The sequence below is a fragment of the Grus americana genome, chromosome 13 (assembly GCF_028858705.1).
Source record: "Grus americana isolate bGruAme1 chromosome 13, bGruAme1.mat, whole genome shotgun sequence".
NCBI lineage: Eukaryota > Metazoa > Chordata > Aves > Gruiformes > Gruidae > Grus > Grus americana.
In genome coordinates this window covers 22265765-22283518 of record NC_072864.1, presented here as the reverse complement: position 1 = coordinate 22283518, position 17754 = coordinate 22265765, and the positions used below count along the sequence as shown (strand labels likewise).

Genomic DNA, 17754 nt, shown 5'->3' with positions numbered 1-17754 from the left:
CTATAGCTTTGTTATATATCATAAAGTTTTCTGTAATATGTTGTATGCTAATTGAATCAGTTATAGGGTAGCAACTGCCTTGAAAGGGGGAAAAATTTCCCTCTGGTGATTTTGTCCTGGTACCTCTCCTGTTTAAGATGGGCAGTAAGGCAGCCTGACTTCCCCGAGTTTGGACTAGAGTATGTCTTCTGGAAAACATTCAAAGCAGATTAAAAAAAAAATTGCCAGGAACAGAGAGCACCACTGCCCTCTAATGTTCCCATTGGTCCTTGATCTCCTCTATTAAAAAAATATAAAATAAAAATAAAGTCCTGTATCTTCTTGATACAGAGGAGCTCCTTGCAAAGCCACCACCTTCTTCTGGAAGTTCTCCATCGTCTCAGTGCCCGGGAGGGTCCGAGATCCCTCGCTTGCTGACCGATGGAGTTGCCCTCCCCAGCTGTGCCAGTTGTTTTTTTGACCCATTAGAAGTTTTTGCAAGGTGCGGTCATCACCTTGGCCTCTGATCTTCCTGACAGAAGAGAGAATATTTTTTTTCAAACCAGCAGGATGGTCAGTTTTTCAGTCTTCTCCCTGGAGTTTGAGCATCCCAAGTTCTGTGGAAATGTGGCATAACAAGGAAAACAGGGACAGGGCAGGTTTTAAATCATGATTGTGGGACTTTTTTGCATGATCATACAAGTCTCTGGGGCAGCATTTTAGCCTTCTTGGGGCAAGAAAAAGTTTTTTTACTTACAGCAACTGCTCTGTTTTTTTCCTGTGAGCCACATTAGATGTTAGTAACATTTTACAATAGTCCTGCCATTAGAGAAATGCATGCATTTTTTTCTAAAAATTACAGATATTTTTTTTCCCATTTAAGGAAGAATAGGTTTTTTGTAAAAATTGCTGAGCCCTTTGCCTGGAAAAAAAGAAAAAAAAAAACAAAAACAAAACCCAAACCAATTTACAGAGGAATGTGCTTTTGCATTTCATACGGCTGTGAGAACGCGGTGATTTTTAAGTAGAGCAACAAGAGTGTTGGCGAGATGCAGTCAGATGGCTCTCCGTTGAAAAGGGCACTATGCTCCGCTTTGAAGAGCTGAAACACTTGAACAGGATGAAAGTGTGCCTCTCCTAGCCCGGCACAAAACACCGAGGCCAGCCGTATAAAGGTACTTCTCTTGGCTTCTGCTCTTTCTTTCCTTTTAATGCACCTGCTTGGTGGGTGTGAGTATGGGGGGATTTGCGTTGCTCCATACGTGTCTGGGAGCTGAAGTGTTTGTCCAGAGCTCTCCCGCTGCAGGAGCGGACATCTTAGGCTCTCTAAACATGATAAATTCAGTTAAAAACTGGAAAATCCTCCAACCCTCCTGCACGTATCAGCAACCACGCTCCTGCAAAACTTTAGTGTGTTGTATTGGAAAACACTTTATTTACAGGTAAAGAAACACCTTTTCCAGTAAAAGGGCTTTGAAACCAATGTGTGCATTTAAAAATCAATCCCCTTTTGCTTTGGCTGCTTCTTGAAGGTTTTTTGAAGGTTGTTTCCTTCGACAGAATTGGTATGTTGCAAGGACCTTTCTCAAAATCATTCCTTTTGCATTTTTACTATGTACTGCATGTTGCAACGCTTAGCAGTGAAGCTAACTCCAAATCCTAGGGCAGGGTAAGCAAGGAGAGGGATGGTCTTTCTCTGCGTACATCTTTCATTTCCACACAGCTACAGTCTGCAACACCCCGTTAAGAGTTTTCTATTTCACAGAATTGTGCGTGACATCAGGTCAGTGAATTTGCTGAGCCGGTGGCTTGTGGCAGGTGAGTTTGGCTGGGTCTTCCCTTCGTTTGGGTCTGCACTTACTGTGGCTGGAAGCATCTGGTGAAGTGATGAGGTGGAGACACCACGTGCTTCACCACAGTGGCTTGTTTGTGTTGCAATGCTTGGATTTATTTTAGTGTGGTGAGCAGAGGAGACCGGGGAGGAAACTCTGTCTAAGCCTCAAAGCCCCAAGAAACAAGAAGAGCGTGCAGTGAATCTCCATGGAGAAGAGGGGTGTGACTTTTCCCAATAATTTCATTCCCCTTGTCCCTGGAGCTGCTCTCTGTACCAGTAGCGCCTGCAGGTTCGAGGCAGGATGAAGGGCAGCAGCTGAGCATTTTAGTTGAGAGTTTGGGTGAATGTGTGGGTTTGGGGAAGTGTCACACCGCATACAACATGTAATTATTGTAAGGATGGAGGAAGGCAGGAGACGGGTCCGAGGGAAAAGGACTTGCGATAACGCTGTGATTTGATGTATTATGTTTTCATTCCTGCATCTCTGCGCCCTATAAAATCCTGTTAATGGTGGAATAGTATTTCTGCAGAATTGGGGATGTAGGGATAAAGGGACATCACTAGGGTAGGAAAAGAATATTAAGCTGCCTCTGTGCAGAATATATGTTATTAACAGAAAGGATTTAAACTCTCAGCTGCCATTGATGTCTTCGACTCCTTTACTGTTCCCTGACACCAGGCTAGCCGGTTTCCTCTTTTACCTTTGGCTGATTTCCTACCTTCGCTTTCTAAATACGGCAGCTGTCCTCTCCTCCCCTTTGTTGGAGATCTACGCTGCGGGGCGGGAGCCTGTGCTTCTGGGCAAATCTGTGTTTGAAGCTCAGCTGCTCCTGGAGGAGGGCTTGAGCTGGGTGTAAGCACTCGTCTTGGTCTGTCATTGGCGTGACACGCGTGGGAGTTGATCACTGCAAGTCCTGGGGTGGGTGGACGGGGGTAGCATCTTGAACCGCTTCAACTGGATTTGCTAGACCTGGTCTGCCGAAGACCTGAGGGTGGTATGGCTCCAGAAGATCATATGGAAATACAGAACTAGAACAGCAGTGTGACTCCAGAGGCACAGGGAGCCCTGACTGACACGTGTGAAATGTTTTTAAAGTGAGGTTTCAGGTGGGTGCTGTAAATGTGTGGCGCACTGGAGAAAACTACAGCATGTTCCTAGCTCCCATCGGAGCCCCCAAACTGAGCAGCAGGCTTTGAGGTTTTGAAGAGCTGGCACCTGGCCGTAGTTCCAGCTGCTGTCCCCCGCTGCAGGTTAAAAGTTAGTTTTAATTCATCAAAACTGAGCAAAGAAGGGCTGTGAGCACACACCTTGTTGCAAATCATTTTGTGGCCTTAGAGAGAGGCAGTTGGACCTGATATATTTGGAACAATTTGCTGTTGAAAGTTGGCTCAGATTTCATCTGACCCGAATTTGGGACTTCCCTAGCAGTTGCAGCGTGCTCCTGCCCTGGGATGAGACAAAGGAGGAGTTAACCAGCATACGTGGCATAGGTAGGAAGTAAAAATTTTGATTTCGGATAGTTAAAATCTCTTTTCAGCTGCAAAACCTGTTTTGAATAGCTTCTGTTGGTACCAAGTTGGATGGCTAAAAAGATGCTTCCTAAGCCCAGAGTTTTTCTTGGTAGTCTCTTTCCCTAATCCCCGAAATCCCTAAATCTGACAAGATTGCAATTGAAGCTTTCAGGCTGGTAGGCACGAGGGAACTGGGTTAGTTGTTTTGAGCTGGAAGAGGAGGCTCAAGCCAACAGCAGCGTGTCCAAGCTCCCTGTTTTGGAGCGTGAGCTTCAGGGCCGGCTCTTCTCTCTCTGTTCTCACCACCCTGCTGCTTCGCCCTCCTGCTGCCCCGAGTGAGTGCTAAGACAGAAATCCCAGATGTGTTTTCCAATACGTTTGTTATTTAAGTGGATGTTTTTATGGATTTTCCTGAAAACTGAGCTTTTACTAATAGGCCAGATTAGCGTTGATTGGTGAAATGGGAGCCATGCGGACAAGCGGAGGAGAGGCAGAACGTTCTGGTGGTGGCTATTAAGAGATACCCGCTGTTAATGCGGTGTACGCCTAGCTGCTGGTGTGGACGTATGCCTGGCTGTGTGACTGTAGCTCGTGAACTTCCATCAGCACGATACACCCTACATATCAAATACACCCAGTACTTCAGGCACTTTGGGCGATTAACTGAAGAGTTTGATTTCATACCTAACAAAAGGTAGAATTGAACTGAGAAGGAAACTATTTGCATGTTTTCTACCTTTTGTCTGTGTCTGAAGAATAATTTCTAAGGGATTCTTTCACAGTCTGATCACTTTAAGAATGGTTGTGTAGCTCAGACATAAGAAAGGTTTTTCGTTATAGCTGGGATTACTCAAAAGACTTTATATACTGTTATATCAGACACTGATAGGAATGCCTGACTTACAGTTTCTTATCTCTTAAAGTCCTCCTTTTTTTTTTTCTGTTTGCTTTCAGCTTTCCAAGCTTCAGGAATTCTTGGTGCCATTCTTAAGCCACCTTTTTGCTCAAAAGGCTGATTTTGAAAAATGAAGGAAAACTAGCTTGGCTCTTGGATGAGAATATAAAATCATTTCATGGCGTATTGATGCTCAGAGGGCTGGAGCACCTCTGCTATGGAGAACTCAGGCTGAGAGAGTTGGGGTTGTTCAGCCTGGAGAAGAGAAGGCTCCAGGGAGACCTTAGAGCCCCTTCCAGTCCCTGCAGGGGCTCCAGGAAAGCTGGAGAGGGACTGGTGACAAGGGCAGGGAGTGACAGGCCAAGGGGAATGGCCTGAAGCTGCAGGAGGGGAGATGGAGATGGGATGTGAGGCAGAAATCCTTCCCTGTGAGGGTGCTGAGGCCCTGGCACAGGTTGCCCAGAGAAGCTGTGGCTGCCCCTGGCTCCCTGGCAGTGTTGAAGGCCAGGTTGGATGGGGCTTTGGGCAACCTGGGCTGGTGGAGGGTGTCCCTGCCCACGGCAGGGGGGGTGGAACTGGATGGGCTGTGAGGTCCCTCCCAACCCAAACCAGTCTGGGAATCTATGATACTCATCTTCCAGAATTCGTAGGAGTTCCTGTACCGTCAGTGTTTGGCACAGAGGCTTGGCAAGGATGGATCTGCCATTGGAGGTATCTTTAGCAATTTCATGAAAGTGTTCCATGGTCTCTGAAAAATCCCTGTTTGGAAATGCGCTGTATTGCTTGACAGCCTTGCTTTGGGAACCTTCTGCCTGCGCTGAGCGTGTGCCAGGCATGTGGAGCTTCTGAACAGTCAATATGGGTAAATCCAATGAGTAAGCATGATAACCGTACTTAACAGACAGAGATGGTGAATTACTCACATCTGCGGGCAAAGGAGAGATGGGATTTGAAGTGTTCCTTGTCTTCTGGAAGCAGGGAGCCTTCTCTTCTCCCTGGCTTTGGGCAAGCAGCATTGCCTCACACGTCCTCTGCATCAGCCGATACCTTCTGTGTCAGCGTGCGAGTACTGTGGGAGAGGGGGGTTGGCACTAGGAAAACTACGCTTCCTCACTTGCTGCTACAGATTATTTTGTCCTCATCTGCCCTTTGTGCTGAGCAAAAGCTCTTTGCCTACAAGGTAGGAAAATAATGTTCTCCAGTCTTTCTGGGGACAGAAGCCAGCAGGCAGATTCTGCTGTACGGCGCTTTCAAAATCTACCATGGGTGAAGCAAGGCAAGTGTGGGGACCAAATCTTGTATTTCCCCAAACCTATTGTGTTAAAGTTGGCATTACTTACCGGTGGCTCATCAACAAAGTAGAACATGTAGTGAGCGTGGTTCTCTAGAAATTGCCAAAAGTCTGGTGGTATTTGGGGGTTTACTGACCAAGTCAGGGGAGGGAGGCGGAGGTATGTTTGTTGTATTTGCAGACGACCTTGGATTGGAAGGGCTACAAAGTGCATTGAATTCCAGATGGCCCTAACAATTTTGAGCAATTCAATAGCAAGTGTAATTTTTTAAAAAAATTTGAGTAAGTTAGAGCACAAAAATAGGTGAAGAACAGAAGATTAGGGGGCGTTGGCCTCTCAGAAGAGGATCCGCATATGAATCACAAACTATTATGTGAGACAGCGATATCCCGCTTGTGGCAAAAGACAACCGTACTGGGGTGTATGACGAGAAAGAGAGGCTGCGTGTGGTGTAATCCCGCTGCATTCAGTGGCCGATGCAGCATGCCAAGCTCCAACACTTCTGGGCAGCCGACTTCAAAACCACCACGGGCCAAGCGGAGAGACTTGACAGAAGATCAGCAAAAACAATCATGAGTCAAAAAAACCCACGGTCTCCGGAAGATTGAAACGTTTTTGGCTGTTTGGCCTAAAGAAGGTGTTGTCATAGCAGTTTGCAAGTATGCAGAAAGCTGCTTTGAAGAGGAAAAGGAATGATCTCTTTTCCAGATTCTGCCCAACAAGAGCCTTAAATTGCACTTAAAAAGATTCATATTAGACCTTTTGCAACACTAGTGTCTCCTGCTCCTGAAAAAGAATCTACCCGGAGGATTGCTGAAGCTGTCTGGAAGAACAAGTTAGGCAGTCATCTGTCAGGAATGATGCATCTGCGGCGGATCCTTTGGGGACCGTGGGATGGATTGGATGATCCCAGGACATCCATTGCAGCCCTGTTTTTACCCTGATTTCCCAAGGAAGCAAAGTTTATGGAACTGTGTTATCTGTCGTTCAATCTCCCACATTTAACTACATAAATTCTAAGGTTGGTTTCAGGCCCATCTGAGAGATTTGGAAAATTCAAAAGCCTGAAGTTTCTATGAATTTTAGAAAAGTCAGTGGCTCAGCGGGAGAGAGAACTAAATTCACATCCTTGCTGCAAGAAAGGTAATTAAATATCAGCCAGAATTTATCCAGAGAGCTGATCAGCACGTGATCCCACCACTCGTGGCACACTTGACCCTGTTAAGCGTGTGGGATGGAGCCAGGGCAGTGGTGTGTGTAGGGAGCAGGGATGTGCTGCTGCCATGGAAGAGGGATGCCGGCACCAGCCGGGGACAAGAAGAGGAGTGGGCGACACAGATGCACGAGAATCCCAGAAATCTTTGGAGGCCTCTCATCCCATTCAGCTTGATGGGACTGTTGTCAATGGTGGAAGACTTTTGTCTTCTAGAGTCTTGAAAGGCTTCAAGGACAGAGATCCCCCCACCTCCCTGGTGACCTTTTCCAGGGTTGCACCACCCTCCCAGTGATTCTATTTCCACCCTCCCTGGTATTTCCTGATACGAACCTTCCAAAATGCAGCTTCTCCCTGTTGCCCCTTGTATCGTTTGGACCTGCTGTGTGGCTCTAATCCTTGTAACTATTTTCAAATAACTGTAATTTGCTATTAGATTGCCCTTAGACTTCTCTTTGCCTGACCGAACAAGCCCGGCTCCTTCCACCCCTCTTTGTAGGCCATGTGCTACAGACATCTAGCCATCTTGGTAGCCCTCAGCCAGATCTTCTCCACATCCTTCTTGGACTGGGAGATGGCCAGGCTCAACAGTAGTTAGTATGATTCCACATAGCAAACTGAAAACTTGATCTTTTTGGAAAAAAAAAGACAAATGTGGGAAACAACAGGGTGGGATATAACAGGAAAAAAATAAATCATACCAGTATAAGATTGTAGCTGCAGAATGAGGTGTGTGTCAGCTAGGGATGTTTGAGTTGTCCTCGCTACTTTAATTTTTCCTTCTTGTGTGTACGCAGTTTGGCGCAGTTTCAATGACATACTTTGTTGTGCAGCAGGATCTCTGTCTGCTTCCCTGAATAGTTTGGGTGGTGAAAGAGGCTGAGAAGATAATAGTGGCAGATTGGGCTCCAGAACGCTTGTTCTGCTCTGGATTCTAACAAAAATTACCCAAACAGTGCCAGGAAAGACAACTGTAAACCAGTCACCCAGGTCTGAACTGTGATAAACCAAGCAAACCTGCTTTTAGTGTCTCCTGATGTTTTGTGCACCTTAAAATTTTCAAAGTGGCAGTAGTTTATATCCACCTTGCCCACCCAAACCAGTGCTTTCTGGGAGAGAAAAGGGAATGTCATTAGATTGGGCCATGCTGGCCTCTCTTGGGAAGCACTTAAGACACCTCACCCTCGGCTTTTAGGAAATGCTCAGACGGCAGAAGGGACATTTCACCTCCTCTGAGCCATGCCTGGCTTGGATTCTGATTAAAGTTGAAAGAGTAACAATAAAGAAGGAAGGAAAGTCAAGCCGGGCAGCGGGGCTGCTCCTCTGCCGGAGTCTGAGCATGGCTGATGTTTTCAGCTCAGCTCCTCACCCACGTGCTGCGTTTGGTGCTTGGCCTTGAGGAGGTTAAAGGAGCCTCGGAGCAGCAGCGGAGAGCAGGGCATGGACAGAGTAACAACTAAGACTGTCTTAGGATTTGTTCCCCCTTGTTCGTTCTCTTGTCAGCACCCAGGGCTTGTGCATCGACAGCTTGAAGCCTGCCGGGGGGGCGTGTATGCGGAAGGTTATAAGCTTCTCTGTTCATCCCCCCGCTGCACTAATCGGCGTGTTAAAAGATATTCTTCCTCCCTGCGGAAGATTCTTCCTCCCTATCGGGGACCGCTGTTTCTTAAACCGTTACTTTGAATTGGTACGTAGAAAAGCATGTTAGCTTCCGTTCCAGTTCTCAGCCAATACATCTCTTCAGATAATAATTCCAAATAAGAGAACATCATTCAGATCAGTTTTGAATTTTCCTTTTGAGAATAAAAGGACTAAAGATGCCGGGATACCCAGGTGTTACAAACAGATTGGGAACGGTATTTCCCTACTTAGTTACCGCAAATACTATTGTGAACTGGTGCTATAGCAATACCTCTGGAAATTTATGACTGTTTCCCCTGCTTGCCTTTTTGACGGCAGTCTCCAGCAGCCTGTACTCTGTGAACTTGTCTTTTCCCCTGTATTCTTTTCAAGTCCAGGTCTCTTGACCCTGAGCTTTCTCAATATCCAATTTCTCCATCAAGCTAGTGGTTCAAGTCCCCTGTGTCTAACTGCAACTTGCTGACACATTTTTAAGAGGTGGATGTGAAGCAATCCAAGCTAAAAATGTGGTGTTACCCCGATTTAACGTGCCAGGTATTTCCCTAGGCATTACTGCTGGAAGAGCCATCCCTGGCTGTAGAGAAAAGCTTTGTGTTTATTGGTTTTGTAGCCGCTGTAATTTTACTGCATGATTCGTGCTGAATACTCAGTGCTTGTACGGGGAAAATCGGCTGGCTATTTCCATTCGAAAAGCTGGGTTATAGAAGTTCACAGCACCAGATGGCTGCGCATACTTATAATGCTGTGGATTATTAAAGGGCTGTTGTATTTTCCTCTTTCATCCTTCCTTTATTCCTCCTCCCCACATCAACAAATTAATGCCGAATGCTTGGGAATCTGTCCCGCGCAGACTTAAGCACATCACATCTTTTCATTGGAAACTTTTTGTTCCAGCCCTTTTGAACTGGTTGGTTTTGATCACCTCTTTGCAGCTGCTCGTGGGCTGAGCGATGCCCGGGACTGTGCAAACCTCTTGTTCTTGGAGCCTCCGTGCAGTCCTAGGCTGGTTCACCCCGTGTCGTCTCTTAGTTCCTGCCCCCAACCTGCTCCTTCGGTTTTGACACTTTCCTTTTTTTGAAGTCGTGCGGGAGCCTCCTAAATTAGACACGTTCGCGTCAGTGTATGAAAGGTGCAATGCAAAGAATACTTGGGGGGACCTTCAATTAATTTATTTTTAAAAAATAACAGCATGTCACTTGTCTACCGCCAAAGGCATCTGAATTTTTAAATGCAGCTACTCTGAAAAATGAGAGAGGATGGAGAGATGTGCCCTACCTCACCTAATCCTACCTCACCTAACATACGTGTTAGATTGAGTCATTTTTGTGAAAAAAATGCCTTTGCTGTTCATATCCATGATACCTGAGTGCCATCTGTCTCCAGGTTGTTTTTCTTGGTAATGGTTTTTAATGGCCCAGATGTCTTCAGTGGGATTGCAAAGAGCAGCAGTCGGTGAACACAGAGCGGAGACGTATCCAGGGACACGTCTGCAGTTCTGAGCAGTGGTACGGCCAGGTGTGTCTATAGGCTGGAAAGCGGCTGTTGCATCCCACGTAGGTTCTGCAGGGCGGGAAAGGCTCGTCCTGATGCGTATCACTATAACATCCAGAACAAACTCCTTTATATGAAAAATTCTGCCTTGCCAGGTCAGGGGTGGTCTTTGCAACTTCCTGAAGAATGGTATCTCCATGGCCTGGCCTCGCAGGGGGACGAGCGTGTATCTGGGGGAGGATGCACTGCTGGTATCTTCTGAAACCTGATTTTAAAAAGTACTTAGGGGCAAAAAAAGGAACTTAGAAACCTGAATATAATAGAAGTATTTTAAAGAAGTAGTGTCCAACAGGAAAATGGATCAGAAACATCTTCACTGTGTATTTTAAGGTAAAACCAAATAAAAAGCCAGCCTAAAACAGTTGTCTTGTTAGCTTGTTAGCAGGGCAGGTTTACATGACCGCTTGACAGCAGCATGTGCACCCAGCACAGGCAGAATGAAATTCAGAGACTCCGGTATCTCAAATCAGCCCTGAAAGCTGCTCTGCTTACAGAGTGCTGGCTCCCACCCCCACCTAGGTTTGGTTTAGTTAGACGAGAAGACTCACGTTGGTAACACAGGTCAGGGTTTTATTTCAGACACGCGCGTCGGGAGCTCTCTGCCGGCGTACGCCAGGTTCGTGCTCGCTTCAGCTGTAAGTGAAAGAGGTGGGTTGGTTGTTCAAACCAGAGAACAACGCGCTGTTTGTTCCCCGCGCGCCGGTGCGGCCGGCGCCTCAATAGCTTTTATGCTGATGTGAATAACAAGCAGGGATGGTGGTGGTGGGATTTAATCACAGAGGGCTTAGCACTGAACGCAATCACCTCACCTAAGTGACACTCAGAGGAGGATCTCTTGCTTTTCCTCCTCCTCCAGGCTCAGAGCCTGAGTCTGAATAAGACACAGCACGCTTGAGAGCTCTTTAAGGCATTGTAAATGGGGCTGCTTTCCCCCAGCTTTATTATCTAGCAGGGCTGAAGCTGCAGATCGGCGATGTGCCCCGTGTTTTATGCAGCTTAGAAGTTCAGGAGATGCTTTTGTAGGAAATGCTGGCACACCTTGGAAGCGGCAGCTGTCATTCCTGAGGGGCCAGAGCTACAAATCTCCACCATGGGAGTTTCTCCCGTTGTCATTCAGGCTGTAAGACAGACTGCGGCACGGGTTTCGTACTTGGTTGAAGTGCTGCTAATTCTGGACTCTGTGCCAGTCGCTCACTTGGGCTGATGTAGCTGCTTCTGCAGCCATCCGGTGAATCATGCCAAGGAATGGGGGCTCAAAACCCCAGCAGAAAAATTAACAGAAGCTCCCTGATTTGGCTCACTTTGGCTGCACAAACCAAACCATCCGTGCTGGCACGATGGAGAGTGCAGCATCAAAACGGGAATGAAGAACAGAAATGGAGTGCTCATTTTCTGTGGCACAGAGCTTTGCTGTTAACTGCGATGAGGGCACAATGTGAAGGCAATCCCTCTGACCAAGTGGACATGTTCAGCCCAGTCTATCTGTTGGGGCAGGCTCATTCCCAATAAATCTTTTTTGTCTTGTAAAACTTTAAAGTAGCCATCTGATGGTTTTCTGCAGGTGAACCTGGCAGGAACCCATGTGCTGCTGTAGGGCTTCTCGGCGTCCCTGGTGCTTTGAGGCTTCTCCGGTGCTCGATCAGACCTATCCTAGGAATTGGCAGGACTGGGATATACAGTATTTTTGACCTAAGAGCGATTTTTTTGCAGCTGTGATAACATGCTTTGGGCTTCATGTTTTTGTAAAGACCAACGGGCAAGGGAGATTCAGGCCTTTGCAGTTCTGGATGTCCATAACCTTCCCCGTAACATCGTCTTTAGAGCTCATGTCAGTTCTCCTGAAAACAGCATTTAACCTGGGTAGGAACCGGGAAATCAATGTCTATTTTTCCTTCAGTGGGTACTGTCGAGACTAAAAGCAAAGCTTGGAAGTCAGATGACTGGCTCTTTTATTTGCACAGGACTAACCAAAAGATCCATCTGCGGCTTTGTGTCTCTAGGGAAAACGTCAAGGAGCTTCAGTGCGCGTGTGTAGGCTTGTGCACCAAGTGCTGTGCCCGTGGAGTTGAGGAGACCTCTTGGATGGTCAGGGAGGAGCTGCTGTTAGCTTGGAGAACCCTGTGGTCAGGCTCAAGCAGGTCACCTGTAAGAAATGGGCCTGTCTGAAGGTTGCCTGGTTGCCATCTCAGACTTCATTCGCAGTTTCACCGGGCAATGAAAGCACAGTGAGACTTTGGAGTCTGAGCATCAGAGGGACCCTGTGGTCCTCTTCTAGGTTATCTACGAAGATGCAGAGTGCTGAAAGGTGTCACCTGGGCCTGGAGGGGTGCAGGGGGACAGGCACTCTGATGAGGAGGGAGTTTTGCCAATAACTGCAGGTTTTGGATATATGATGTCCATATACATCTTTACAGCCCAGCTTCAATCCCCTGAGAGGCCTCTTAACCTCTTGGATTCAGGAGTTGAATGGGATAACTCTGCACAAAAGGTCAAAGTGAGGAATGAATGACTGCACAGCTCATCTCAAAGATCATGAGTTACTAATCGCTGCTTTTCTGTTTCAAATATCCTCACAGTCACTAGAGAAAGTTCAGGAGTCTTTCCTGTCTCCTGGGGATCTCCGTGTGCCTGAAGGTTTGTGCTAGTTAGTAGGTAGGATGTGGTTTTGGTGGGGGTTGTTTTGTTTTAATTCAAGGATCCTTTACAGCTTAGAGCAGCGCTAGGCTTTGCAGCATCTCATCTATTCTGATGCCAGAAGCCCGGCAGCCCTGCTCCTGCCTGGTGAACAGAGGGGAGAGTGACTTCGAGCTGTCCTCCTGTAAGCACAAGCCGGTAAGCCTTCACCTGTGCTTCCTGATGATTAGATAAAGGAGAACAAAGTGATGGCAAGACATCCTCCTTCACGCTCTGCTGAGCCTGCACAGGAGACTAAAGATGTACTGCTGTTTTCTCTGGTTGTTGCAGGACCCTCCTTATTTCTGCATTGGGTTGAGCTATTCAGATTTACTTACTGCAGCTCTTCTGCTTCCCCCCCGCCTTTTTTTTTTTTTAATTCTGCTGGATCATGTTTTTAGCCACATTGCTAAATTCTGGAGTTGCAGACATTACTTCCCAGAGGATGTTCAGTCCTCCAACACGAGGGCCAATAGTCTCCAGTGTTAAACCAGTTGTACCCAGTGTTTGTCTCGTGAGAGATGAGGTTTGTGAAACGGATGCTGCACCCCCTATCCCAGACAGAGGTCTTGATCGCAGTTTGAAAAGAAGATGGCTGTTCTACCTTTTATTAAGATATGTAGAAAGACACCAGAACTACTGTAGTACCTTTCCCTGCCAGAGGAATGCAGTCGAACAGAGGGAATGGCACGGTTACGATACTCAAACTGCGTTACATTTGAAACCAGTTCCTAGAGGAGCAGGGGTGCAAGATGAACAAGTATTGATGACTCTTCTTCATTTTTGTGTCATTTTTGTGCCACAAAAGAGAGGAATTGGTCATTGCAGCTGTGAGATTAATGGCAAAGCTCTCTGATGGGGTTTAGCTGATGCGATGTTTCATGGCCACTGGATGGGAGCGTTTTCCTCCCAAGCCATTCTCTGTTTCTCCTCAGAGAAGCAGAGGGGCAAAACCTCCTCTAGATCACTTTGGTCCCATGGTGTGAGTGCACCTTGTGTCCTGCACTCGTGTCCTTCCTGGTGTTCCCCAAACACGCCAGCGTTGCCCTTCCTCGGCTCTTACACAAAGTCCTGTTGCTGCCTTGCACTATTAATCGGGAGGGTTCCTGGGGTTTTGCTAAGTTAAAACTGCTGTTTTGCCAACTGATGCAAGGTTTCTGGAGAGTGGATACATTTCTCCAGGGACTGGGCTTGAAAATCGCTAAATTCCTTCCACTTCAGTAAAATGTAGTCTTACCTACTTTTAAAGAAACGGCTTGAGTGAAACAAAACCAAAGATGCGTATGGTGCAGCAAATGAAACCTCCAGCTGTATAAACAGATCAATAAACTGATTTGTGTTTGCTGACCAGAAGAAAAATCTAATTGCAAGTACTCCATATTCAACGTTTGTGGCGAAACTAGAGTAATTGGAATAATGAGAAATCCAATTTGCTTTTGTCTGGAGTTTATTCTTCTTTAGGTTTCATTAAACTGGACTGGCACAATGCACAGGCCCCTCAAAGCTTAGGCTGGTTGTGTGTTCACGGTTTCTAGGTCTTACGTTCTTCGAATTCCAAATTATCGCATTTCCTGTCTTTTAATATGACTTGAAATGATTGCAGTAATATTGCTTCTGGTGTTTAGAGGCTCATTTCACCCGCCAGAATCTCCTGCTCTGTGTTGGGCAGCCATCGGTTGGCTGAGGTTTGAATGCATCTGAACGGCAAAATAGCTCTCAGGTTGCTGCAAGTTCCAGGTCTGTGCAGTCACTAACATCTGCAAGAGGAAATAATGCTTTCCTGCCTGTCCTGAAGATGGATTTCCAAAAAAAGCGTTGTTGCATCACTCCTCAAGTATTTTTCAATTGAGCGCGTATCTTGCATCTCTTTGGATTTAGGTAAAAAAGAGAGGATGGAGATCCCGGTGTGGTTGTATCTCTGTGAGGGACAATAGTCAGAAAGGTAAAAGATTTTAGACGGATGGGAAGAAATACCCCAGGGAAAAAAGTCAGGTTGGAGTCGTGTGAACATGTTTTCTCCATTTGAGTGGGACAAAAGCTGTTTCAAGGTACCTAAGTCATCTCGATTGCTGGTGACAGTAAGGACAATGGCTGCAAAGGGTTCTTAAAAAGTGCTCATTGCAAGGAGAGAAGAATTATCACCGGCATTTAATCTCACTGTGAGTTAAAGTTGGTAAATTGGATAGACAAAGGCAGGGCCTTATCCAGCGGTCTGGGAGGAAATCTATAGGCTTGAAATGCGATTTATATCTCCCCGTGGCAGAGGCAGATTGGGCTCTTTGGGTCTGTTGTTATAAAAAGCATAAAGGCTGAGCTCTTCAAAGGGTCAATTGCAGGTGTCACTGTTATTGTGGGGTTTGCTGCATTCGAAAAGGTGTTTTTGCTATTTTATTTATCCTCTTTATAAACGAACACTTTAATGAATCTCTGATCAAAGATTGTCCCTATTCTATTCTTTTCTGTTCTAACAAGCGCCTGTTTTCTCCTACCATTCATTGTTGAGATGCGTTTCGTCAGCTAAGACAAAGTGATTTAAGGCAGGTTGTGACAAACTAATTGTGTTTGAAAACAGTAGACAGAAAAGCTTGAATTTTAAGAAAATTTTGTTAACTGCTTTTGTTCTTGAAAGGTGGAAGGGAGTGCATTTTGGATGTGGTTTCAAAGCACAGAAGTTGTGCCGGATCCACAGGAGAAGGCTGTGCTTCCTTCCTGAGCACTCTGGCTCCAGGCAGTAAAAGTATTTCCATTTCTATCCTGAATACTTTCAGGAGCATTTATAGTTTTTTATTTATGTACGGGGATTTTCTTTATATCAAGTAGTTCATATCATTTTCACTCTCTTCTCTTGCATAGTTATTGATCATATATCCCACTTTAGCGAAGCTGAGTAAGCCCGACTGTATTAGTCATCGCTTGTAAAATAAAACTTTCTGTACCGATCCTAGTAGCCGGTTCCTTAGCTAGAGCTGGAGTTCTTCTTCCCGTAGCTCTCTTGCTGGTGCCTTTGAGTCTTTTGAAAGAGAAAATTGCTTTTGGTAGCAATAAATTGCAGACCTCCAAAAAATCAGGACATACCTTTTTTAGACCTTTGCACAAGAAAAGGACATTATTTCTGACTGTACAGCTGGTGGACCCCATATTTTAAAATAGCTGGGTTCTTTTCTTCCTCACCAAATGAAGAGAGGAATGAAAGACACAGAACAGCAGCCTTTTCTTTTTTAACTGCGTATGCTGTTTCCGCTCTATTACACATATGTGTTTGTACATGACCTTAATTATTGTATCGAAATCTTCACTTCATTGCATGGATCTGCTCAAGTTTTTTTCAATGCCGCTTGGGATGTGGTCTCCATCTACTTGCAAAATTCAGTATTGGTGCTGTCAGGAGGGGTGAGACCCACACAACACCCAGGGACTGCAGAAACCTGCTCTTGCCCAGGTCTATATTCGACACTTGGGATTTTATGCTAGCCGTACTACCACCTCTGCTCCACTTTTACGGTGGATGTTGCCGTGGTTTTCTTCCGAGCTCTGTCCACAGCCCAACCTTCCCCTCATGCTAAAGGAAATGTTCCCATGTTAGTATGAATATGGTGTTTTTTGAGAAACGAACCAATTCCAGCATGTGTGGCTGTAGGCATTTGTCTCATCGTAAGTTGTTACGGCTACACTTCTATGTCTTGGGGGAATTAATTATAGGAGTAATTAATTATTTGAGGTTTGTTTCTTTAAAAGAAGCATTCTGTCAAAAATTTCCTTCCTGTTTAATTGGTAACCATTCCTGAAAATTCCTTGTATCTAACGTTGATCTACATTTAGAATGTTTTATGGGGTTGTTTCCAGCTGGACTGAATGGGCTGTTCAAGGGTTGACCCAGTAGCAACATCTCCTAGATTTCCACGTGGGAGTAAGACCAAGTATGATGGCAGAAAAGTCTCCCTAGTCTTGGTTTTAGGATTGTTGCAGAGGTCAGTGCTTGCTTGCTAGATGCGTGCCTCAAGATGAAGGGTCAGAAGAGATCATAGAACCACAGGATCCCAGACCAGTTTGGGTTGGAAGGGACCTCACAGCCCATCCAGTTCCACCCCCTGCCATGGGCAGGGACACCCTCCACCAGCCCAGGTTGCCCAAAGCCCCATCCAACCTGGCCTTCAACACTGCCAGGGAGCCAGGGGCAGCCACAGCTTCTCTGGGCACCCTGTGCCAGGGCCTCAGCACCCTCACAGGGAAGGATTTCTGCCTCACATCTCATCTCCATCTCCCCTCCTGCAGCTTCAGGCCATTCCCCTTGGCCTGTCACTCCCTGCCCTTGTCACCAGCCCCTCTCCAGCTTTCCTGGAGCCCCTGCAGGGACTGGAAGGGGCTCTAAGGTCTCCCTGGAGCCTTCTCTTCTCCAGGCTGAGCAACCCCAACTCTCTCAGCCTGAGGTCTCCATAGCAGAGGTGCTCCAGCCCTCAGATCGTCTCCGTGGCCTCCTCTGGCCTGGCTCCAACAGCTCCATGTCCTTCTTGTGCTGGGGACCCCCGAGCTGGAGGCAGCACTGCAGGGGGGTCTCACCAGAGCGGAGTAGAGGGGGATCAGATCCAGGGATCTGGTGTCAGGATCCATCCTCCGTGAGCAATACAACTCGCATTCAAGCAGTAATGGCTTCATTGGATACAGAGCGCTCGGCCTGAGGAGGGTCTCCAGTGGCAGTTACTGTTGTTTTTGTAATAGTTGTGTGGGTTTGGAAGATAATGCGAGATGATGAGGTGAGAAGTCTCAGGGCCAGCACCTGGAGTGGGACGTAGGTCTGCGAGCCCACATGTGTCCGTGATGCGGCGACTGGAGCAAGCACGGGCATGCAAGCGAGTGCGTAACCGAGAGTGTGACTGCTGGTGAAGATGGAGCTGGACGAGGGGGTGAAGCGACCTGGAGGCTGGGGATGTTCGTGTGTGTGTCTCTAAGGACAAGGACGAGGCCGCAGGAGGGCCTGGTGACCAGAGGGACAAGGGAAGTCCCAGCCAGCTGCTGGAGAGATAATTGAGTCTGGGGGTTGACTGAGACCGCCTGTGTGTGCGTGCGCACACGCGTGTGTAGGTGTCTGTAGGCTTGAGGTGACTGGGAAGACTGGGATCCCAGGTCAGAGTGGGCAGGGTGAGTGCCCGAGCCCCGCTGCTGGACG

General features: G+C 46.9%; 1 protein-coding gene across 5 annotated transcripts in view; it reads left to right on the top strand.

The window, feature by feature from the left end:
- PSKH1 (protein serine kinase H1) overlaps positions 1-17754 on the top strand; it is a 39276-nt gene that overhangs the window by 12710 nt on the left and 8812 nt on the right. The window lies entirely within an intron of this gene.